Raw genomic sequence first — 24,683 nt, 5'->3', positions numbered from 1 at the left:
ACTACCTCAATACTTGATGAGAACTGCTAATGCAAGACATCGAGCAATCTATATGAAATTTCGTATGAACTTAATAAACACCAGAGTAAGCCAAGCCAAAAGAACGCGGAATTTGAAAGCATTACTCAGATGTCGTCTCTGTAATAAACAGCAAGAAACCCTTAAACATCTTACACTGTATTATGAGGCCCTGAAAGACCAGAGATCTGTGCATTTAGGACATCTAGTGCGGAAATACGGGACCTTATGCGGAGAGGAACTATGGCAAAAACTTCATAACCCATGTGAAAAAGACATTTTCGGGTTGACCTATTTTTTGCAAATACTCGAAAGCTTGCTAAAAGATAACTAAATTGGAGAGAGAATCTAAAAAACAAGTAATGGGTGCTTCAAAAATGGTGAGATGTGGTGAAGAGGTGAAGTAAAGTCAGATAAAGGATTGGTAAAGGAGTAATGGATCACCTGAAGTGAACAGAGTTAATGAAAAATGGGATTATGCAAGTCGGGGGGAAGCAGTAAGGCATGGAACGCAACACTCTGTTATGAAATAATGCACCGAAATGACTCATTTCTGAAGCACCCCATAGACAGGGGAGGAATTGCTTATAATTTTGTTTTTCAAAAAGTTTGTACAAACTAAATGAAAATAATAAAAAAAATAAAAATGTAAGGAGAGTGGTAATGTATTGCGTCAATAAGACAAAACCACTAAGGAAAACGGATCAATTCTTTATTTCCATTGGCACTGGAAAACGAGCAGATTCGTTATCAGCCGACCAGGTCCTTACGCTAGGCTTTGCAGAATCTCTTAAGGACTACCTTGATAACACAAAGCGCGTCTAGATGGTTGTTCCTTTTCAGTCCTGGCTCCCACTCTATGAAAGGCCCTGCCCCTGGTGCTGCGGGAGATTGCAGATCACTCCCAGTTTTGTAAAGCGTTGAAGACTCATTTGTTCTAGTTGACTTGTGGTAGTCTTAATGGTTTCTGGCATCTTAGTGCCTCAATGCTGTTTGTCCGTAGTGTGCTCTACAAATACAAAGACATACATTCCTTACCATAATCGTATTTCTGATGCTTATTAATCTGCTTAGAATCACATGCTTTGGTAGTGAGTATCTGTATCTACCACCTCTCGTTTGTCTACACCTCTTACTCCCTGTTAACTGACTAGGTATGTCCTTCCGCTGTGACCTTGTCTCCTCTATCTCACGTAATCGTAGAAACAGGCTTTTATTGAGCACACATGACCATACTGCTCAATGTGCTGCTCCCGCTTTAGCACACTTGATTACAGACTCCAGTCTTAGTCAGTGTGAGCAGATCCTGGCATCGGAACCTGCCATCAGGTTGGCCCCAAAGTTACTTAGTAAAATAACAGTAAAAGGGACCGTAATTAAATACTTGTTGCTCAACACACGTTCCTTAGTCAAGCAATTGTCATGAGGTTGCAGACCTTATTGTACAGAAAGAAGTGAACATATGTGCTCTTACGGAAGCATGGGTCCATGATGCTGCCTTTCACTCTCTTCAAATGGCCACTCCCCCTGGTTATTCATTTTTTCACTCTGATAGACAAAAAAAACGTGGTAGAGGTGTGCCATTAATGTATAGAACTGCCCTTAAAATACATGAATCTGGAAAACCAGTCTTTCATCAACGTGTGGCTCTCTTTCTTAAAGTCAGTCTGGCCCCAACATCTTCTCTCAACTTTCTAGTGCATTATAGACCTCCCATCAACACTCCCCTTTTTGAAGAACAAATGTTGGCCTTCATTGGCAACTCTTGTAAGCCTCATTCACCCACTAGTATTTTAAGAGATATCAATCTCTGGGCTGATAATTTATTGGATGGACCATCTATTTCTATAACTGAATCCCTATCTTCATCATCTTTTATTCAGCATGTTAAGGTCCCCGCCCATATCGGTGCTAATACACAAGATTGGGTAATAGCAAAAAATATTCCTATTAGTAACATCAAAGTGATCAATGCATTTGGTCAGATCATTTTTCTGTAAGTTTCCAGGCAGATTACTACTATATTATGCTTACTAATAATCAGCCAGTTCTACTTGATATGTCAGGGAATATACGTAAAATTACACAAGATGCTTTCCGTGCTACGGTTATACCTCTATTACCATCTTTGGAGAAGTCCATGCTGCTCGAAGTCTTTGTAGCAAACGAGATCTGCGCTTGATGAAGCTTTTGAAATACTTGCTGCACTTAAATCTTCCAAAAAAAAAGGAAAAAAATGTATCTTATACTCCGTCCCCAGTAGAAGCTTGCTCTAATAAACGTCAACTGGAACGACAATGGCATAAACAGCCATCTGAGTCCAGCCTCACCTCATACAAGCATGCTGTCCGACACTACAAATCATTTATTCTCTCTACTAAAGAATCCCATCTCAACTCTCGGATTTCTAAAGCTAAATCTAGTTCTAAGGAGCTTTTTGTTATTCTTCAGGAATTAAAGGGTTGCACTACTACATCGCTGCCTCCGGCTGACAGCGTATGGTGTCAAAACATCCACAATAGCTTTGTAAATAAAACTGTAACTCATCAAAATAATATTAGTACTCAGGTTAAACTTATTTCTGACCATATATCATCTACTACAGAAAATATGCATACTACTGGAGACTTTCCCGTTTTTACCTTTAAAACTGTTTCTATAGAAGAAGTCATTGATACTGTCTCTAAACTTAAACCTACCTCCTGCAAAGAAGATGTTTTTCTAGCTACCCTATTCAAAGATCATATCCTTACTCTTGCCCCATGGATCACTACTTTTGTCAGCAGATCTTTTCAGGAATCCTATGTTCCTGAGAACATAAAGGAAGCCTGGGTTACACCTCTGCTCAAGAAGGAAAACTTGGATCCTGCTGAGGCGGGGAATTATCGTCCCATCACTAATGTCCCCTTCATATTGAAAATTCTGGCCAAAATTGCATATTGTCAATATCAAACCTTCGTCGAGGAACACGATAAATTAGCTACCCAACAGTCCGCTTTCCGTCCAAACCATGGGACTGAGACTGCGCTGTTGGATTTAAAATATCATATTGGGTGTGGCCGGGAGCCGACCGTGTGGCATGGCTTCTTAGGTGCTCGTGGATGGCCACGTCGTCGGAGTGAATTTCCTGCGGACTGAAGCTCTCGCCGCACCGGTCCTCGCTCCTGCAGCATTATGAGACCCTGCTGCATCGATCGAGCAGGGTTGACGGTGATTGTGTGCAGCCCACAGGCTCTGTGAGCCGTGTCTTGCTCCTGCCGGACCTGCGTTGGAAGTCGCAGATGGCGAGCGGGCGCACGTAACATCCGAGGCCCCGGTGGGGGAGGGGTGTTCCTCCGCTTCTATTTCCAGCACCCGGCGCGGCCCGCAAGCCTGGGGGGGGACTCCCGGTCCCCGCCGGACACCGCAGACTTTAACTCTCCACGCGAGGTGCTGGGAGAGGCTTGGTGGGACCCATCGCCGGAGCCTCCACCTCGGCCCGAACGTATGACCCGTAGCGGACTTCCAGAGGCAACCAGGGGGACCCGTGGTGCAGCTACGCAGCAGGATCTGGCCAGCGCCTTGAGCTCCCCGGGGAAGCCTCCTGCATGCGCTCCATCTCTGGTGAGTGCGCCGGCGCTGCGCCTCCCGCTATCGCATGCAGCTGATGGCGAGTCGGGCTTGGCTCGGAGGACGCCCGCTCTAGATCAGCATGGCTCCCGCTTCGTGAAGCGCCTGCACGCGAACCGCTACCTTCTCTACGCTTGCCTGACCTAAGCAGCATCTCTCTATACATCGATTCCCCGTCAGAGGACTGGGCTCCTGAGGCTCTGGTGCTTGCCTGCAGGGGATCTTCCTGGCATTTGAGGCGGCCCGACGCTCTTACCGCCCATCTGGATTTCGGCAATTCTGCCCAGAGCCCCCTCTGTATCAACCCAGCGGCCCCCATGGTCACTGCAGGAGCCGAGGCCCATATAGAGAGCCCTTGTGACTAAATCTGTTCCAGGGGGAGCATTATCCCGCGCCTACAAGTACACAGCCTAACATTAGCAGCCCCCTGAGGCTGGGGGCAGTAACACTCATGCACCCTGCCCTCTGCTGGTGATCAATGGAGCTGCATCTGGCTTAGCTGTCCTCGGCAGGCAAATTAATGCTCACCTACTCCATCTCAACTCTGACTACAGCACTGCTCTGGACCTGCCAATCCCCTGCGCCTTCGCCTCCATCCAGGCCCCTTGTGGGTCTCGACCCCATCTACTCCACCAATTACTACTTCCTCCTGGGCCCTCCCGTTGGCGCCGCAAAGAACGGATCGCTGGGCAGCCCGCAAAGCCGTTCTGTGCTCATCCTCAATGCCTGCACCTGTTGATCTAACCCTCAGCAAAGTGGGGCTCACTATTCTTTCCCTGCACCAGCTCTGCTCAGCTGGGCCAGGCCTGACATCTCTGTGCGGACTCCTAGACAATACTGCGGCAGTTGCCCCTCATCCGCCTCCACCACTCAGCGGACCATGTCGAAGAGTGGGAAAGCGGCAAAGCAAGCAGACAGCGCAACAATGATGTCCAACTCTGGCCAGAATAAGGTGGGCAAAACCGACTCCACTGTCACAGCGTTCCCCAGCACCCTCCGGAGCATCCGCAAGCCGCCCATTTCGCCACCAAAACAGATTTAAAAGACCTTCTAGCAGCCCTTACTAAAGAGATTCAAAAAGGCACAGAGGAGGTCACCAAAAAGATTGCATCTCTAGACAGAAGAGTGGAAGAAGTGGAAAAGCGCACTGAGGAGGTGGAGAATGGCCTATGTGACAACTCCTTCGAACTAGAGCGCGGCTTAAACAGAATAGCAACTCTGGAGGCCAGATGCGATGCTCTCGAGACTAAGCAGGAGGACAGTGAGAACCGCTCCAGACGCAATAATATCCGCATTCGTGGAATCCCCTCCTCAATTACGAATGCAGATCTCCAGGGCTTCGTTAAAGACCTACTTAGATTCATCATAACTCTTCCAGACAGCGCCCCACTGGAAATCGACAGAGTCCACCACACAGCGCCCAGGCAAGCCTCATCTTCCCCGCCAGATGTTCTCGCCCGCCAGATGTTCTCGCCCGGATTCACTTTTTCAGGGTTAAAGAGGAAATAATGAGAGAGGCCAGGTCCTCGAAACAAATCACTTTCAGAGGTGCAAACATCGCACTGTTCCAAGACCTTTGCAAGCATAACCCTCCAGAAAAGGAGAGCCCTTTGCAACCTCACGGAATGGCTTCAAGAAAGGAAAATTCAATACAGATGGGGTCACCCCGTATCCCTGTGCTTCGAATGGGAGGGCGTGCGCAGGCAAATCCGGAACCCCAAGGAGGCGGGCCAATTTTTGGGGATAAGACCAGCAGGCGAGGACTCCGACCAGGCCACTTGCACTCAATCCTAACCCAGCTCGCCCATATCCAATCGCTGGTCCCATGCTAGTGTACGGCGCAGTCCGCGGGGCCCCCGGAAGCAGCATAATCCGGATTGATCGGTGGCCCTCACATGTCTCCCTGATATCGGCCTGCCGGTTCAACGTCTTTCTCCGCCTGGCATCCCCCTGCGCCCTCTGGTCTCCATCACTTCCCTAGCCTCCTCTCACCTCTCACGGAAGGTCCGGCGCCAACTCACACCACCCTGGGGGACATCAATAAACTCGCACCCTGGCGCACAGCCTCAGGTCTTTGCTCTCTACACCACCCCTAGGTTTATCATACCAGGTCCTAGGTGGTTTTCTGTTCACTCGGCGGGATGCAACTCCCGACGTCGGGTCCACCAGTAACCCCACGAATGAGCTTTATGGTCTCATTCTCTCAGTTTTGGGGGGGGGGGCGGTGGCAGTTTTGAGCCACAGGAGCTGTTTTAACTCCCAGAAGCTCCCGTTAACCAGGCACATCATCGCGCTCCTTCAGGAAGATTCCAAAGCCTTGCAGCCCCTGCATAGTTCACCCGCACAACACTTACTTCATACCCAGAATCGATAGGCCAGAATAATGCTAGGGAGGTCCGTATCCTATCCTGGAATGTCCAAGGCCTTAACTCCCCCAGGAAACGCAAATCGGTGGAGCATAGACTGGCGGCGTTAAATTGGGATATAGTAATTCTCTAGGAGACTCATCTCTTGCCAGCCGACGAACACCGAATTAAGTTCAAGCGCTTTAAACAGTGCTTCTTCGCCTCTAGTGGCTAGAAGAAGCGGGGGGTGGCGGGCCTCCTAAGCGATAAATTCCCTCTATCCAACCCCACAGTCAAAAACTACCCGACGGGCAGATTCCTTTTCATCCGAGGCCACATTGCAGAACAACCAATTACAATCGTTGGGATCTATACCCCAAATGCAAATCAGGATAAATTTATAGATGAGTTGCTCCCCCTGCTATTAACTTTTATCTCGGGGTATCTTCTAGTCAGGGGGGGGACTTTAACTTGGTTCCTGATCCCGTGAAGGACAAATCCCTTCCCCCATCCCGCCCTGACTTTTCCCGAGCCCTTGCATTTGCTAGATTCCTCAAAGAGTTGGGCACGGTCGACATATGGAGGGTAGCTAATCCCGAATCTCGAGATTACACGTTCTTCTCGAACGCGCAAGGAGGTCACTCCCGAATCGATGTTCTGTCGGCCACCAGCACCTTATTCCCGTGCTTTAGTAACACAGAAATCCACACTAGAATGGTGTCTGACCATGCGCCCGTCCCGGCAGACCTCTCTATCCTGGGAGGCCCAGATCCCCCACCCCCTTAGGTCCTGGAAACTTAATGATTCCTTGCTACTAGATCAGGCGATCAGGGGTGAGGCAGAAGAAGCATTGGTCAACTACTTGAGGGAGAACCAGACCCCTGAAACACCAATTGGACTATTATGGGAAGCCATGAAGCCAGTCATGAGGTGGGTATTTATTAGTGCAGCCTCCGAGCAATTTCGAGTCTCCAAAATCCTCACGGAAACTCTAGAGTCCAAACTATCCTCCCTAGAAAACGACCTTAAGACCCAATACTCGAGAAAAGCGGACAGGGAGCTAAAAAAGGCGCAAAGGGCTTTGGAGATGCATTGGGCCGATCGCACGGTGAAGGCCCTGGCATATACGAAACAATTGTATTATCACAAAAGTAATAAAGCAAACCGGTTGCTAGCTTACAAATTGAGGAAAACCCACACCAGAAACAACATTATCAGCCTTAAGGGGTCAGATGGGACAAGCAAATTCACCACCTCGGGCATAATCGAAACCCTGGTGGACCACCACAAAGCGGTCATGCAGGGTCCACCCACATCCCAGGAGGCTAGTGCCCAACAGCAGTACTATTTGTAATCTTTTCACCCCCCCCCCCTCGACTTCTTCCCCCCTAGATTCTCTGGAAGCCCCAATCTCCTCGGTGGAAATTTTAGAGGCCATCAAATCGCTCAAGAACACCGCCCCTGGCCCGGATGGGCTCACGCCTAAGTTTTATAAATCATTCGCTCACATCCTGACCCCGCAACTAACAGTACTATTCAACTCATTTCCACTAAAAAAGTAACACATTCCATGGCCGAATCCACTACTATCTTACTGCAGAAACCGGAAAAGGATCCTGAGCAAGCATCCTCATATAGACCAATCGCTCTAATGAACACCGATGGGAAAATCTATTCCAAGGTTCTAGCGGTCAGGCTAGCTAGTATTCTCCCCGAGCTAATTCACAAAGATCAATCGGGCTTTATCCCGGGCAGAAGGACCCAGGATAACATTCAGGCGTACACTCAACATAATTAAGTCCGCGAACAGAATGAAAATTCTGCTCCTAGTAATTTCCCTCGACCCACATTTGATCTAGTGAACTGGGACTTCATTCGGAACACTCTTTCTCCTATAGGCTTCGGTCACAACTTGATAACTTGGTTAATGGCAAGCTACGTACCAATGGGAGGAAATCGGGAAGCATCCCTATATCCAGTGGAACCCTATATCCAGAGGGACCCGCCAGGGGTGCCCTCTATCTCCCTTGGTGTTTGCCCTGTCGATGGAGCCGTTTGCCGCGAGAATTCGCCTCAATCCTAATATCAAGGGGATCTTGGTAGGCAGGACTGAACACAAAGTGGCGCTCTACGCCGATGATGTACTTCTCACCCTCACAGATCCTGCTAGCTCGCTGCAACCTCTACTCGAAGAATTGGAAGCATTTTGGGCATGCTCCGGATTCAGGGTGAACTATGATAAATCCTCTGTCCTCCCGATTAATCTTCCAAAGCGCCAGGGAAATACCCTAGGTCCTGATCTGCCAATCCCATGGGCTCACACCTCGCTGCAGTATCTGGGTGTCCATATCCCCAAATCCAGCTTGTCAGTCTACAAACACAACTTCCCTCAGTTATTTAAAACGCTCCGCTCAGATCTGAAGCGGTGGGATAAACAGGAGATCTCGTCGCTGGACCGGGTTGCCGCGGTAAAGATGAACTTACTCCCCAGAGTGCTATATCATTGCCACGCGCTCCCAACCCATATTCCAGAAGCAGACCTTGCCGCTTTGCAGCGCGACATTATGAAATTCATTTGGGGAGGTAGAAGACCCCGCATCGCCAGGAAAATCATGACCCGAAGCCGTCAACTTGGAGGCCTGGGGGTCCCGGACATCTCTAGACATCGGCGCGCAGCTCAACTCGCGCATGCCTTTGCATGGACTCGCTCAGGGGATCGCCCAGCCTGGTTGAAATTGGAAGAAGCATGGTGTACGTCCCCCTTGTCAGACCTACCGCACATACAGTCCCAGAAAGCCCCACCTGCAATGTCTCCGCTCCCAGCAACTTGCAATACTGTGGACAGCTGGAAAGCCGCAAATAGAAAGTGGGATATCAAAAGCTCGCTGGGCCACTGACCCCAATCTGGGGCAACCCAGGCTTCTCTCCCGGCCTTTGCATCCGAAGCTTTGCCAACTGGTCAGAGGGCGGCCTCCATAAAATTGCAGACTTTTTGAATGAAGGCCGGCCGCTCTCCTTTGAGGATTGTAAGGCGAAGTTCAATATCACTGAGGAGGACCGATTCCGGTATACTCAGATCCGACACTGGATCTCACAACGCTCTGTCAGAGAGCGAGGCTCCAGGGACTTAACACCCCTCGAACAAACACTGACGGCATCCCCCCCAAGAGGTAAGATCTCCACCCTGTACAAACTCTTAGAAAAAGCCAACCCCGAATTGAAGGAAAGGTATATGCTGAACTGGGAGCAAGACCTGGGCCGCCCCTTGGACCCCGAGGCCTGGGACAAAATTTGGTCAAGGCTCCACAGAAGCTCCCAGTGTGTTACTAATAGGGAAGGGGGATATAAAGTATGTTTTAGGTACTATATTACTCCGTCCCAACTGTATAAAGCGGGTGTGAGTCCTTCACCGAACTGCTGGAGGGGGTGTGAGCGGGAGGTGTCGCTTTTCCATCTCCTATGGGACTGCCCTAAAGCGGCACACTACTGGAAGGGGGTTCTAGCGCATATCCGAGCAATAACGGGTCTCAATATCCCGTGGGACCATGGAATAATCTTACTGGGAGACTCGGGGGAGGGGGACCTGCCGCTATCAGGAAACACGGCTCGCCTATGCTCTCATCTACTACTGGTGGCTAAGATCGCCCTCGCCCGCCTTTGGAAGCACCGCAAAGGCCCCTCCATCCTTCTAGGGTGGGCTAAGTGTTGGGACATTGTTATTGCGGAAAGAGTCACGGCAATTCGCCTGGGCAACCTCAATCCCTTCCGGAACACCTGGGCCCCATTTATAGACTACACGGACCGCTATCCAGCCCTCACACTAAAACCGCCTAGTGTCCGCTGGTTGAACTGAACTCCGCGCGGCCATAACTGGCCCATTATAGAAATATAACCCCTCCCCCCCCCCGTCACTGCTTTCTTACCGGACTATTGCTATGAATGAGCTGCATACTAAACCTCATCTCCTAATTTCTTCCTTTTATTGTAATGAACGGTATCATCACAATCTTGTGCTAATTCCGTTGTCTAATGTTAATTTGGTTTCTCCCTGTTATTGGTTAATACCTGAATAAAATATACATTTTGGAAAAAAAAAAAAATCTCTTATTGATGAAGGTCAAACAGCTTTCCTGTTGTTGTTAGATCTGTCCGCCGCGTTCGATTTAGTCGATCACCAACTTTTGGCGTATAGACTAATTACAATTGGTAAAAGCTCAGCTGAAGCATCAGCTTGGTTTAAATCATTACTGGGTCCACAGATATGAAGGTAACTAAGGACAATGCTTACTCTATGGCATCTTTATTACTATGTGGTGTCCTGCAGGGCTCATGTCTTTCGCCCCTACTTTTTAATATTTACTTGAGTCTTCTCTGCGCCCTTTTGTCAGCCATGGGCATTTATTTTGCCAACTATGCTGACGATACGCAGATTGTTATCAAACTTACTGGTGAGTATTCAAAAGATCTAGAGCACATTAACCACATTTTTGCTGAAATTCAGAAATGGATGGCGTTAAACTCTCTAGCCCTTAATAATGCCAAAACTGAGCTGTTGATCCTAGGTACTCAGCAGAGGTTAAAGAAACTTGACATAAAATATGACGACTTCTTGATTGGTCAACATGTTATTCCTATATCAAAATCTGTAGAAACTTTGGGGGTCATTTTTGACCCTCAATTGTCTTTTACACGACAGACCAATTACCTTAAATCCTCCTGCCACTACTATATTCAGCTTTTATGGCAGATACGTCCATATCTGTCCAAAGAAAATCTTGCTTTGATCGCAGCTGCGATTGTAAACTGCAAGTTGGATTACTGCAATAGTCTTCTGATTGGTACCTCGCAGGCTAATCTTAAGACTCTGCAGGTCATACAGAATAGTGCAGTGTGAGCTGTAATGGGCCTCAAGCGTAATATGCATGTTTCCGATGCTAGGCGTAGCTTACATTGGTTGCCAGTTCAACCGCAGTTACAACATAAAGGTTTAACCATTGTGTTTAAATGCCTATATGGTAAAGCTCCATTTTATCTTACCGCCAGGCTAAAAAAGAAATCGTTGGTCGTTCTCTGCGCCCAAACAGCAACACTATCTTGGTTCAACCCTTGTTTACCTTGAAAAGATTTGGAGGCACAAGTTTTGATTCATGGGCCCCGGCCCTATGGAAGTCATTACCCAAACACCTTGTCAACAGTGGTTCCTTGTATGTTTTTAACAAACAACTAAAAACCTCCTTGTTTGACAAAGTCTAAGGCTAATTCATCCTCCTTGTATAGTGCTGGTGCACTGAATCTTGTATCTCACTATATGTACCCTTACATCGTTTTTTTTGTGAGTACTAGATCCTGTCTGGTTCTTCTGCGTCTTATGTTTTCTTTGAATTGTTCATGCTATCTGTTGTCTGTCTTTATCCCTCTCCTGTGTGCGCCCTGAGGCCCTCGGGTTAGTGGCGCAATACAAGAATTTAGATAGATGAAAATGGTCCGACATCCAGTGGTAACCGCACAGTATTACATCTTGTCTTTCGGGGACTGAAAGGGGATGTTGTCACAGGCGTGTCTGTAACACTATCCCTAGCGTGACGTGTAGTGTACCCAAAATCCCTCACATGCCAAGGTCCCTCAGATAGTTTTTTTCTGCCCAGATACTGGTCGCCCTATAGCAGAGCTTTTCATAAGAGACATTGTTTATCTTCCGACTTTGTCGGTTATTTCCCTTTAAGTCACTTTGACAGTGATTCAACAACCTCGACGGAGACTACAGGAAGTTTCGACGGCGGTGGATTTCTGCGCTTTCGGTCCAGCGGCTGAGCCATCCACGTGGCCGGGGCCCTCTGGCCGACCTACACAGTAGGGAGTGTGGGGTCGGGGTGGCCATGTCTTTAGTTATATCTTTCCTCTTTCCCCCTCTTTGCCCTCTGTCTGGTCATCTTTGTTTATACCTTTCGCTATGGAAAGGACACCATTTAAGTTCTGCCCTATGTGTAGGGTCAGTCCGTGGAAAGACGAGCACAGAACGTGTAATTCTTGTCTCCCTTAGATCACGATGAGAAGCGGTGTGCAAGACTAGAAGCGGTGTGCGGCTTGTAAGCTCCTTCGCCCTAAGACCCTTAAGGAGCGCTGTGTTAAGCAGTGGGCCGCATACGTAATGTCGCGGGCGGAACCCTCTCCCCCGCCCCACCGCCACACCCGCCAAAAGTGATGGGGGCACTGACAATGAGCAAACATTTGTATTGGATGTTATAGACCTTGGGGCGGACACTTCTAAGTCCGCCACGCACGTCCCCGACGCTTCAGGGACAACACCCGGCGACAGGGGCGTACAGATACCACGAAATACAAAGTACACAACCCCCCCCCCACCGATTTGGACGGTTCTGTCGAAAAAGGTGAAGGAGCCAATAGGGCCGTCGAAAATTTCGGCAGATTTCTCTGATCGGGTAAATCAGCAGCCTTCCCTGCATCCGCAGCAGCGTCTTGTGACTGGGCACTCCAAAAACAAGGGTGCTATCTCTAAATCGGGTTTACACGCCGAAGCGTGGTCATTTGCCACTGCAGTGCCCCCTAAGCGCCCGGTAGGCCCGAAACCTACTACTAGGCCTTCTAGCCTTTCCACAGGCGAAAAATCTACTGCCAGGCCCTCTGACGCCGCGATAGGTGGTAAATCTACCGTACGGCCTTCTGACTCGTTAACTCCTGCAGATTCGGTGGAGATGGAAGAAAGTATCGCGAGGATCACTTCGGCGGTTGGGCTGGTACCTAAGACACAGTCGAAGCGCATGGAGCGTGCAGCGGACAAGTCTAAAGACACACCATGGTACCCCAATACTCGCGAAACCTATGACGCCAGTCGGGAGCCTCTGTCCAACACCCTCAGAGACAAATTTCAACGCCAAAGAGCAGAGGACAATGTTTTTCCACCTTTGGGCCCTTCTGGTTCCTCTAAGTGGACAAGGGAGTGGTTTGAAGGGTGCATGGACAGTCTTGAAAGGATTGTCTCGCTTTCTAAGCTTCCTTCCCCTAAGATCTCGTGAAGACCCTCTTTTGAGATCAGCTTCACGTTTCCAGGAAAATCTTGACTCTCAGCCCTCGGCATCTGTCCACTATGAAGATGTGGTCCAGATGGACACTTGCCAGGATATCCACAGCGAAGAAGACCCTTCCTTCCTACAGGACTACCCTGAGGACCAGGCGGGTGCCATGGACAACTAGGAGGAAACCCAGCAAGTGGAAACGGAGCCATAGACGCTCCCCACTCAAGATCAGGACACTGATGTTCTGTGCCTGGATTCTCCTCCAACCACCCGGTCTTGCCAGGTCTTGCCTGTAGACTATCAAATGGCCTTCAATGCCATCTTAAGGAAGGCAGCAGAGCACTTTCAGATCACAACCCAGCAGGCAGTACCCAAACAAAACTTTGTGGAGGACATTCTCAAGGAGAAACCCCCCTCAAGCCAAGCCATTCCCCTTCTAAACTCTGTTAAGGGAAGATTGACTCCCTCCCTGGTCATGCCAGCTCAGACCCGGGCAATGAACCGAAGAGTGGAAAAACTATTTCGGCCAGCTCCTTCGGACCCTCAATATATTTAAGGCCATACCACCCCGACTCCTTGGTTGTCACTACCACCTGGAAACGGGCAGGGGTACCCCTTGCTACGGGGGAGGCACCTACGGATAAGGAATCCAAAAGGTTGTACGACCTAAGTAAGCGTGTTACATCGGCAGCTGCATAAACAACACGCATAGCGAATAACACCACGCTGCTTGCCAGTTATGCAGACGCACAATGGAACCTTGTACAAGAAGGTCTCCAGGAGGTTCCTGAACCCTCTAGGTCCAGGCTTCTCACCATCATGGCCAAAGGCAGGCAGGTAAATCGGAACATAATCAAAAACACTCTGGACACTGCTGAAACAGCAGGCAGGTCTCTGGCCTTGGGCACTCTACTCAAGCGGCACGCTTGGCTTCGCAACTCTGGGTTGAAGCCTAAAACGCAGGCTGCTCTTAACAAACCCATAGAAGAGACCAATCTCTTCAGGAAAGCGGTCGAGGATGCCCTGGAGACGGCCAAGAAAGAGCATGAGACTCTCTAAGTCCTTGCAGCAAATAAAGCAGAAGCCTCCCCCACCCCCCCCCCCCCCAAAAGGGGAGGCAGTTCTCGTCAGTCCTTTCGAGGGCAATCCCATGCAGGTCAAAACAGTTACGATACTGGAAACTGGAACCCTGGACAAAAATCCGGAAGCCCTGCCAACTACCCACCTAGGGGTCAACGGCGCAGCAAAGGCAGAGGCACCAAACCCAGGGGAGCGGCAGCCTCTGGTCAGAAATGACCAATGGATCCTAGTCCTCTCCCATGTCACCCCGGTCAGGGGCGTTTGACATCTTTTCTTGCGTTATGGGAGGGGATAACTTCAGATCAGTGGGTTATAAAGACGGTCGCCCATGGGTACTGCGTGGAATTCGCCTGACCACTGCTTCTGGGAAAGGACGCCATAGAAGCCGTCTCTATTATTCAGGTAAACAAGGGTATTTATTCAGTGTACTTCCTTGTACCCAAAAAGGACCTCACCATGCACCCTGTTCTAGACCTGCGGCCATCAAACAAGTTTATAAAATCTCAAAAGTTTCATATAGTAACACTGCAGGAAGTGATCCTACTGTTGAAATGGGGATCACATGGCAACATTGGACATGAAGGATGCATAATTTCATATTTCAATGTGGCCAGCGCACAGGAAATATCTAAAGTTCATGATAGACGACAGGCATTACCAATTCAAGGAACTCCCCTTAGGCATCGCCTCGGCACCAAGGGTGTTTACAAAGGTCCTGGCAGTAGTGGCAGCACACCTGCGCAGACTATCCGTCCCGGTTTACCCTTACTTCGACGACTGGCTCATAACAGTGGACTCCTACGACGCATGCTTTTTGAACAACCAGAAGACCGTAGTCCAGTCTAGTCCCCAGTCAAGTAAAACAATATCTGATGTTTGTTAATCTGCTTAGTCCGACATCCTGTGGTAACCTCAGTCTTTCGATAATCGAAAGGGGACGTCGACGTGGGTGTGCGTTTAACACTATCCCCACGTCACGTGTAGTGTACCCAAGATCCCTTACACATCGAGGTCACTCAGATTGTTTTTTTCCACCCAGATAGCTGGTCGCCCTTATGCAGAGTTTGTAAAGAACATTGCTATTGTCCAACCGACCTTTGGTCGAATAATTCTATAAAATAGTTAAGAGCACCCCTTCTGTCCCTTATCTCGATGGCTGTTCCAGTCTCCGCCGAAGACCTGCAAGAAATTCGACGGACGGTGATTCTGTCGGCGTTGCCGACCACGTGGCCGGGCCTTCCGCCGGCCTATACAGTAGCGAGAGTGGGGTTAGGGTGGACATTTCTTTTCAAACTGAAAATGCCTTTCCCTTTCTTCCCTCTTTTCCAATTGGTCTTAGTCACTCTGTGTGCCCTCAGCTATGGAGAGGACTCAATTTAGATTTTGTCCTATTTGTAAGAGCAAATTCCCATGGAAGGATAAGCACAGACGGTGTAACTGGTGCTTGCCCCTCGATCACAAAGAGGAAGGATGTGCGGCTTGTAACCTCCTCTGCCCAAAGACCTTAAAGGAATGTAGGGTAAAATGGTGGGCGGCCTACGGTATGTCCAAGGCTGGAAATTCTCCCACTGCCGCTAACACCGAATGTGACGACGGCGAGAGTCGCTATCAGACCTCCGAACCGTTCCGCATAGTCTGTCCCCGGCCCGATAAGCACGGCGTAAGCTCCGCTTTGGTGGAAGTCACACCCCAGCAACAAAGACGGAGACGTGCAAGGAACTAAACACACAACCCCCAGCCTTACTTGACTACGTCGAAGAAGACTTTGGTGCTAACGGGTACACCGGTACCTCCGGCGATACCGGCCGACCGTCAGCCCTCCCCGCAGCCGCATATGCGCCTAGCGACTGGGCAATCAAAGACAAAGGGCGCTACCCCTAAAATACATAGTTCCGTCAACACGCATCACAAGAAGGCATGCGGCGATGATAAGATTGACTGCTACAACTCAAGACAAGGCCTGAACACCGCTGAAAATTAGGGTGCTACCGGAAAAGCTGGCCGATAGTGGCAAAGCTTCAGCTCTGCCGAAAAAGACTTCCTTTCGCTCATCGGTTGCTACGCGCCTCCCGTCTGCGGAAGACGTCGAAGACAGTCTGGCAAGAATAGTGTCCACCGATTCTCAAAAGCGACAGTTTAGGGACTCGTTGAAAGTTTCCGAGAGGCCCAAGGATCCGCCGAGATCTAAGGAGAGCGTTCATAAGTCGGGAGAAAGACATAGGGATGCCCCACCTTCATTGGTCCCGCCAAAGGAATTCTCTAAAGGAGATGAAGGACTTTCTCTGACGTTAAGGCAAATATCTCTACAGTTTTCAATGGATGAGAGTGCTAGAGACACTTTTTCGACATTCTATGTCATCAGTTTGGACTAGAGAAAAGTTTGAAGACTGCATGGAAAAGCTGGACAGGTTTGTGTCACGTTCAGAACACCCTACACCAAGAAGGCCAAGGGATGAAAGCCCTTTTAACCCTAAAGCTGAATTCCCATGGCTTTTTGACCCCCTCTTTAGAAGAGGACATATATAATTATGACCTTACTGAAGAGGACATTCCACCAGTTACTGTAGAGGAAAATCCTTTTTCTAACGAAGAACAACATGAGCCCATTGAAAATGAGCCATTGAGGGCTGGGGGAGGACCCAGATATGGGTGACCCTCAACCATGGCGGTCCCAAGATCCAGATACAGATGTTCTGGCTTTGGGCTCCACTCAAACCACCCCTACAAGAAACCCCTCTCCAATTGATGACCAGTTGACGTTTAATGTAATGTTACATAAAGCAGCTGAACACTTCAGAATTGCCACTTAACAGGCACCCCCTGAAGCAGACTTTGTTGAGGTGAAGCCCGAGTAGAGTCAAGGGCGAGCTGTTGTCTGCTGTTTGCGGCTGGTTACGGCAGGAAGTTCTGATCAAACAAGGTAATTAATCCACTCAGTGACCCTAGGTTGCTTTCGGTGAAGACTCTTAGCAATGGAACCTCAAAAACCAAGAACTAGGCTACAAGGGAAGTTAGAGGAATCCCTTGCACACTTACCCGTAAACCCCGTTACCCAGATGACAATGGAGGTAAACACGCCACCTGATGATAACACGGCAGACCAATCACTTAGAGCAAGAAACATTGAAACACAGAAATTAAATACAAAACCACTATTGACAGAAGGAAATGTCCCACAATCGTTAAAAGGGCAGTTGCCGTTGAATGATATGATAGCTGCAAAACTAGCAACTAGCACTCATATTGCACAAAAAACGATTGCATTGAAAAGTCAAGAAAAGGTCACCTGGGTCCCGATAGAGCCAATCAGCCTAAAAACAGAAGAAATAAGGAAATTGATACAAGGTGAGAGATGTATGTCTCAGATGACGCCAATTCATGGTACATCACAACCTGATCACTCAACAGGGAAAAATCGGACAAAAGAAGATGACGAAAAGAACTCCTTTACCCCGTCCTTACAAGACAGAGCCAAAGCGGCCAGGTTACATTGGCAGAAAATATACACATCATCACGCTCTAAGAGCATCGATCGCAATAAACATAATGCACTTAGATGCACCTGACTATCTCTGGACATCACTGAAATTGATGCCATTATGGAGTCACAGGAAAAAAGAAATGAAGTCTTTGACGGAGCAATTACGCCAATACATCTCAAAAATATCCAGACATCGACCCCAATTGTACGGCCAAGATCCATCTCACCTGGTGACAAAAACACAACCTCATTGTCCAAAGAGTCACACAATCCTAAATTGGAAGATTGTGACCCCGCTGCCTCACAGCTACCACGGAATCAGCAATCCCCTGTACCGGAAGTCCAACAAAGGATACCAACAACTATGCTAGATTTACGAAATACATTGGTAGCCGTGCTGTCGACAGCAATGATTCCATTTTTAGAGATACAGGAATACATGGTTGACGCTACAAAAGATCAGGCAACACTCCTGGCAATGATAATGACGAAACAAACATACATGGAAACATTCATAAATACTATGCAGGAACGGCTAAAACAAGAAGCCGAAACATCGAGAATTTGGCAAACATGATTGGCGGATGTAGCTAGAGCCGACCGGTGCAGACAAACAATCTCCTCGAGACGGTGTCAATCATTACTAAAAAAATGATGGATGACAAAACGAAAAAACAGGGACTCATGATGGAACTAAAACAATATGCAACAATCCAGACACAAACCGAAGTTTGTATCAATAACAAAGAACACAAAGTAGATCAAAACTGCCAATATGAAAGACAAACTCTCTCGACTATCCCAGTAAATTTCCCATTTCTGACAAATCCACGCTCCATCGAACCATCAGTTTGCACCCCCTTTGATATATTTGATCTCTCAAAGTGTGGAATGGTGGGTCAAGATTTAATAACAAATCCAAAGTCTAAGAAAAAAACGGCAAAAGCAATCCAAAATGGATCTCGTGCATTTCTGAGGAAAATGAAGACAATGCAGAAAACTTTACCTGATGAAGCAAAGAATATTAATAACCATTCTATGCTAAAACAAAAAGGTACTCAACAAAAAGCGAGTGAAAAGGAAAGAGCGGTAATTCAAAAAGAGCAGACCAATTCCGTTACCACCGCTACATCGGAACCATTGGATGCCCTGCTGGAAATAATAAAAAAACACCCAGTCAGGTGGAAAAACCTATTCCAATAATAGACTTATCAACTGCTGATGAGATGAGTGCCTATATCTGTCAATCAATTCACAAGATCTGACGCTGATAGTAGTCGATGAATATAAAGACTCGACAAGAGAACAAACCCTGTCTGAAGCGGAGGAGGAAGAAGTACCGAGTATGGACCTAGAATACTCAATAATATCTAATGATGAACCAAAAAGAGAAATTGAAGAGCTCAGCCAAAATACCCAGATCCCGCAAAAAAGTCCCACATTAGTGAGACCAAAATTTATAAACCCACAGAAGATAACTGCTGCCTATAGAATAGTTCTATTTCCATCAACACCAATTACAGACGATACGGTAATAATGAATAGAGCCAATATTCTACGATTATTCAAAGCAATCCCACAAGTGGAGAAATTAAAATCGGATGATCTAGATCTTGTTCTCTTTCCAAATAAGCAACATATGGAAGAGGTGCAAATTGATTTTTGCAAGCAAGAATTAATGCAAATGGTTCTAGCAAATAAACATCAGTTTGAGAAACTAGGATTTGGAATAAAGGAAATCTTTGTCTCACGGGCCTTAGCTGAAAAGAAAAAAAAAAAATCTAGCCCCGTTTAACAATCTGAAATCAAACTTTAATGAGGACCGGTTTAGACGGATCAAACCTGCTACAAAGCAGAACCATAGTCCAAGGTTACTTCCTCATGAAGATTTGCATTCACAACCGATATGGCGTGATTTCCGCGACTCTCCACAAAGTGAATCAATCTTGAAGAAAACCTATCTATAACAACGAAATAAGAATGAAGCACAGAAATGTACCATCTCCCTAGGAACATGGAATACAAGGGGGAATAAACATCTCCTAGAAAAACGGTCAGAATTTCTAGAGAATCTGGATATCATTTGTTTACAAGAAACATGGCTAACGGAAGAGTTGATCTGTGAGGGGTACATTACATTAATGAATCCGGCGATATCAAGCCAACAGGGTAGACCCGCAACAGGAATGCTGTTACTTTCAAAAATATATCCAAATTGGTCAATCATTGCTAGTAAAAACATTCATCCGTGGGCTCAATATCTAACTATTAAAATGACAACACCCAACAAAGAGGAAACATTAACCGCCTTGGATGATTTGTTGATATCCATAGTTAATATATATTGGAACCCTAATGCAATGTCAGAGAAGACATTTATTGACGTGATATTTGAAGAATTGGACAACATAGCAATTGCGAATAGTGACATGGAATTTATCATAGTAGGAGATTTTAACTTTCACCTATTTGATAAAGAAGGTCAGTCATTGGACCCCAGTTCATGGTCGAGCAGAGCAAAAAAGTGGATGAGAAAAGTGGCTCAAAGAAACATATATCTAAGTATCCAGCCAACAGATACCGAAGGTAAACCTCTACCAACATGGGCAGGTGAAACATTGAAATCAATCATTGACTATCTATTCACATCGGAAAGAATCAGAAGCTTAACGACAGCAATAAGAAACTCGAGACAACAGGACAGTGATCATCATTTAATCCAGATCGAATGGTCTACCAAACCAGCCACTGACCGATGCCTAACTCTACCGGTCCTTGAGCTAACAAATGGGTTGAATAGACTCAGGATTAAACACAAGCAAATGGCGGAAATAGCTTCAACCTTTGAAGGTGCACCAATTCAAGATATCATCAAAATGGGGTATGGCTGGATCCTTGAAAAATATAAACAGGAGACTACAAAGATTAACCAAAAACCAGCACACCCTCACTATTTCAATATCAAAGTCCAAACAAACAAAAAAAACAGCACTACAAAGCGCTACGGAAATTGAGAAAATCCAAAACACCTAATCTTGAAATAGAAATAAAAAGAGAAAAGACCAAATATTCCAATGCAATTAAAGGTATCAAAGCTGATGCAGAAGCGATTTTGACAGCACTTAAAGAAAAAAATGCAAGACAACTATGGTCATTGTTGAATGTATCAGCGACAAGTCAAAAGATGATTCAAGAAGTGGATGCAAAGAGATGGATGAACCATTATTCAGCATTATACCAAAAGTCGGTACAAACAGTTATGAATGTAAGAGAAGCAAACGAAGACCCGTGGGACATTAAATGGGAAAAGGAAGACATCATTAAGACCATAAACTCACTCAAATCATCGAGAGCCCCAGGACCTGATGGTCTATCAAATACAGATTTAAAAGCCGCCCCGGACCAGTGGGCCAACTTTATGAGTCATCTATTATGCTTAATTAAAAAGACCCAACAGATACCTAAGACTTGGACTACAGCAGTTTTGATTCCAATTTTCAAAAAGGGAGATAGAAAAGACCCGGCCAATTACAGACCGATAGCTTTACTAGATCCCTTGGGGAAATTATTTGCTGGTTTCCTGCAAACAAAGTTGAATCAATGGGCAAAAGATAACAACAAAAAATCCAAAAGACAAACCGGATTTCTCAAACATATAGGTACTAATGTCAACCTCCTACTGTTGAATATGTTGAAACATGAAGCAATGGCTAAATCGGAACAACTCTATGGCACCTTTATAGACCTAAAAACTGCCTTCGATTCAGTGAATAGACAACTGTTATGGGTTAAATTAAGAAATTGTGGCTGCCCCACAAATATTCTGAACCCAATTAAAGAGCTTTATTTGAATACCTCAATACGTGTTCGATTGACCAAAGAAGGAAGACTGACTGATACGATCTCAGTAGACAACGGCCTAAAGCAAGGCTGTCCATTGGCTGCGTGTCTTTATAATCTTTTTACTTATGATTTTGGCGAAAAAATTCTAAACACCGTAGCGAACCCTCCAAAAATCAATAGCGAAACTATACAAACGCTAATTTACGCAGATGATATTATCATTTTAGACAAAACAGTGCAAGGAATGCAGCGAACAGTGGATAAAGCACAAGACTATATGATGGACAATAAGCTGCAAATCAACACCGATAAAACCAGAATTATGAAGCTGATTAACTTGAAAACCAAAAGGCAACCAAACGTAAAAATTCAGAAAGGAAACCAACAGATTGCGACAACCAAGACAATCAAATACTTAGGAGTTATAATTAATCCTTCAGAAAACGAAACAGAATGGCAAGAACACATTGAAGCAAAAGCAAGAAGTTGGGCAAGCCAAGGTCGTTTCTTCCATTTAAAATACAGGACTTATTCAGTAAAACCAATAATTCTTCTGTACAAACAAGTAATCTCAATCTTAACATATGCAAGCGAGACGCTAATTAATCAAAAAATAATGAGATGGCCCTATTATGAGGCACTGTTCTGGAGGAAGACACTTGCCTTGCCCAAAACATTTCCAATGAACAGATTAAGATTGGAGTTAGCCTTACAATCGGTACAGTCAATAGTGCTATGGAAACTGGACTTGTTAAGAAAAATTATGTCTGATGATGAAATACCAGCTTTGGAAATCCTAACAGAAAAAAAGGACGCTTTCCGATCGAACGCATTACAGAAATGGGTTAACGAAATTAAGGCAAAAATGAAAATAGCAGACATCTCAGACGAATTGCTACTTAATAGACCACAATATGCAAAACGGAAAATACAAACGAACGATTGGCTAAGGACACTGGGATTACAGAAAAAGTAAAAACGGCATCTTCATGCAGAAACAGAGGTGAGGGCACTTAATCAATTACCTAAATATCTGGTACAGTTTCCCAGCTGTAAGTTTCGCGATTTATTTCTGCGATTTAGATTAAATATATTGCCTACTCGCGAATACCAAGCCTTGATAGCCAAACCTCTTAAGAAATCTGGGACCCATCGATTCTGTAATTTATTGAGACCAGAAACTCTATTTCATCTGATCATGGTATGCTGAGCCTTGAAATCGAAAACAAAGACTTCTTTAAAATTTCCAAAAAACCAGCAACAACAGAAGAAAGATGGGCGGAACTCCTCGAAGGAAGTAACAAACGATTAATATTTACTGTGATTAAATTCTGGAATGATCTTATTACCGAAAATCCAGAGGAGCAATGTGAACAACGTGAACTTGTGGCCGATAATTTCCTTTTTACTTAGATTTATGAACAAATGAAAAGTTTGTTAAATCAAACAAAACATTTTAATAAAAAAAATAAAAATAAAAGATATACTCAAAGAGAAGCCGCCAGCCAGCCAGGCTATCCCTCTCCTCAACTCAATTAAGAAATGCCTGGCTCCCTCCTTGGCAACACCTGCTCTCACAAGAGGTGTATACCCAAGAATTGAAAAACTCTTTCGCCCTTCTCCCTCAGATCCTCTATATATTAGAGGTAATTCCACCCCAGATTCTTTGGTAGTCACTACCACAAGAAAAAGAGCAGGGGTCCCTTTGTCAACCGGCGAGGCACCCCCTGACAAAGAAGGGAAAAGACTTTATGCCCTTGGGAAGAGGGTTACCAGAGCAGCAGCGTACTCTACGCGTATTACCAATAACACCACTTTATTGGCCAGTTACGCCGATGCGCAATGGGCTTTAATGCAAGAAGGCCTACAAGAGGCTCCAGAACCTCTACGAACCCGTCTCCTCACCACAGTCTCTGAGGGTAGGCAAGTTAACCAGAGCATTTTAAAGAACACTTTGGATTCTGCAGAGACGGCCTGTCGAGCCCTGGCTCAGGACATACTCCTCAAAAGACATGCATGGCTTCGTAACTCAGGATTTAAACCTGAGACGGAGGCGTTGCTTATAAACAAACCTGTGGAGGAGTCCAACTTGTTTGGGAAGGCGGTCGACGAGGCCCTAGATACTGCAAAAAAGGAACATGACACCCTAAAGAGTCTGGACCAAATTACTCGGAGACCCTCCATAAGACAAGGTTTTGGAAACAGAAGGTTTTTTTGTGGCCAACACTTCAGTCACCAACAATACTGTTCAGAAACAACTGGAACTCTCCACAGGGAACCAACACTTACACCCCACCACGTACCCCCAAAGGGGACAGCGCCGTGGTAAAGGAAGGGGCAGGAACCCTAACCCTAGAGGTTCTCTAGCCTCAGGTTCCAAATGACCTGAGGATTCGGGTCCCCTCCCATGCCTCCCTGGTCGGGGGCCGGCTTACATCGTTCCTTCAGCCATGGGAGGGAATAACCACGGACCAGTGGGTGATAAAAACCATAGCCCACAGGTACTGTAATTCAGACCTCCACGACAACGAAGACTATCACCAGAAAATCTTTGCATACTTCTTTAAGAAGTCGAGATACTGGAACAAAAAGGAGCCATAGTGATCATACCCCCATCACAGGTAAAAGAAGGTATTTCTTACTTCCTTGTACCCAAAAAGGATCTAACCATGCGCCCTGTTCCAGATCTGCGCCCAGCGAACACATTTGTAAAACCACAAAAGTTCTGCATGGTCACCCTGCAGGAAGTAATTTCCCTGCTCACACAGGGGGATTACATGGCAACTCTGGACATGCAAGATTCATACTTTTATATTTCGATGTTGCCAGCGCCCAGGAAATACCTCAGATTTATGATACAGAACAAACATTATCAGTTCAAGGTACTACCCTTCGGCATAGCATCTGCACCAATGCTATTTACAAAGGTACTAGCAGTAGCAGCAGCACACCTGTGCAGGCAATCCATTCCAGTATATCCTTACCTCGACGACTGGCTCATAAAAGGGGACTCTTAGGAGACATGTCTGTCAAATACCCAAAAGACAATAGATCTGTTATTCAGTCTGGGTTTCTCTATCAACGAGAAAAAATCCAGCTTAGACCCCAGTCAAGTCAAACAATTCCTAGGGGCTCTAAGGACTGCCTAGTCTTCCCCTCCAACGACAGGGTTCAAAACTCATTTCAAATCCCTCAATGTGTAGCCAGTCGAGAGGTAACAGTACGCAAGGCTATGCGTCTGATAGGAATGATGGCGCCATGTATCTACTTAGT

At 46.5% G+C, this 24,683-nt stretch overlaps 1 protein-coding gene across 10 annotated transcripts in view; it reads left to right on the top strand.

Annotated features, from left to right (window-relative positions):
• The window catches only part of PRP4K (pre-mRNA processing factor kinase PRP4K), a 1,306,928-nt gene that overhangs the window by 741,319 nt on the left and 540,926 nt on the right, over positions 1–24,683 (top strand). The gene's annotated exons all lie outside the window — the stretch shown is intronic.

The sequence above is a fragment of the Ambystoma mexicanum genome, chromosome 5p, assembly GCF_040938575.1.
Source record: "Ambystoma mexicanum isolate Mex_15411 chromosome 5p, UKY_AmexF1_1, whole genome shotgun sequence".
Classification (NCBI taxonomy): domain Eukaryota; kingdom Metazoa; phylum Chordata; class Amphibia; order Caudata; family Ambystomatidae; genus Ambystoma; species Ambystoma mexicanum.
Note: the sequence above shows the minus strand (reverse complement) of the source record. Positions and strands in the feature narration are given on the sequence as shown.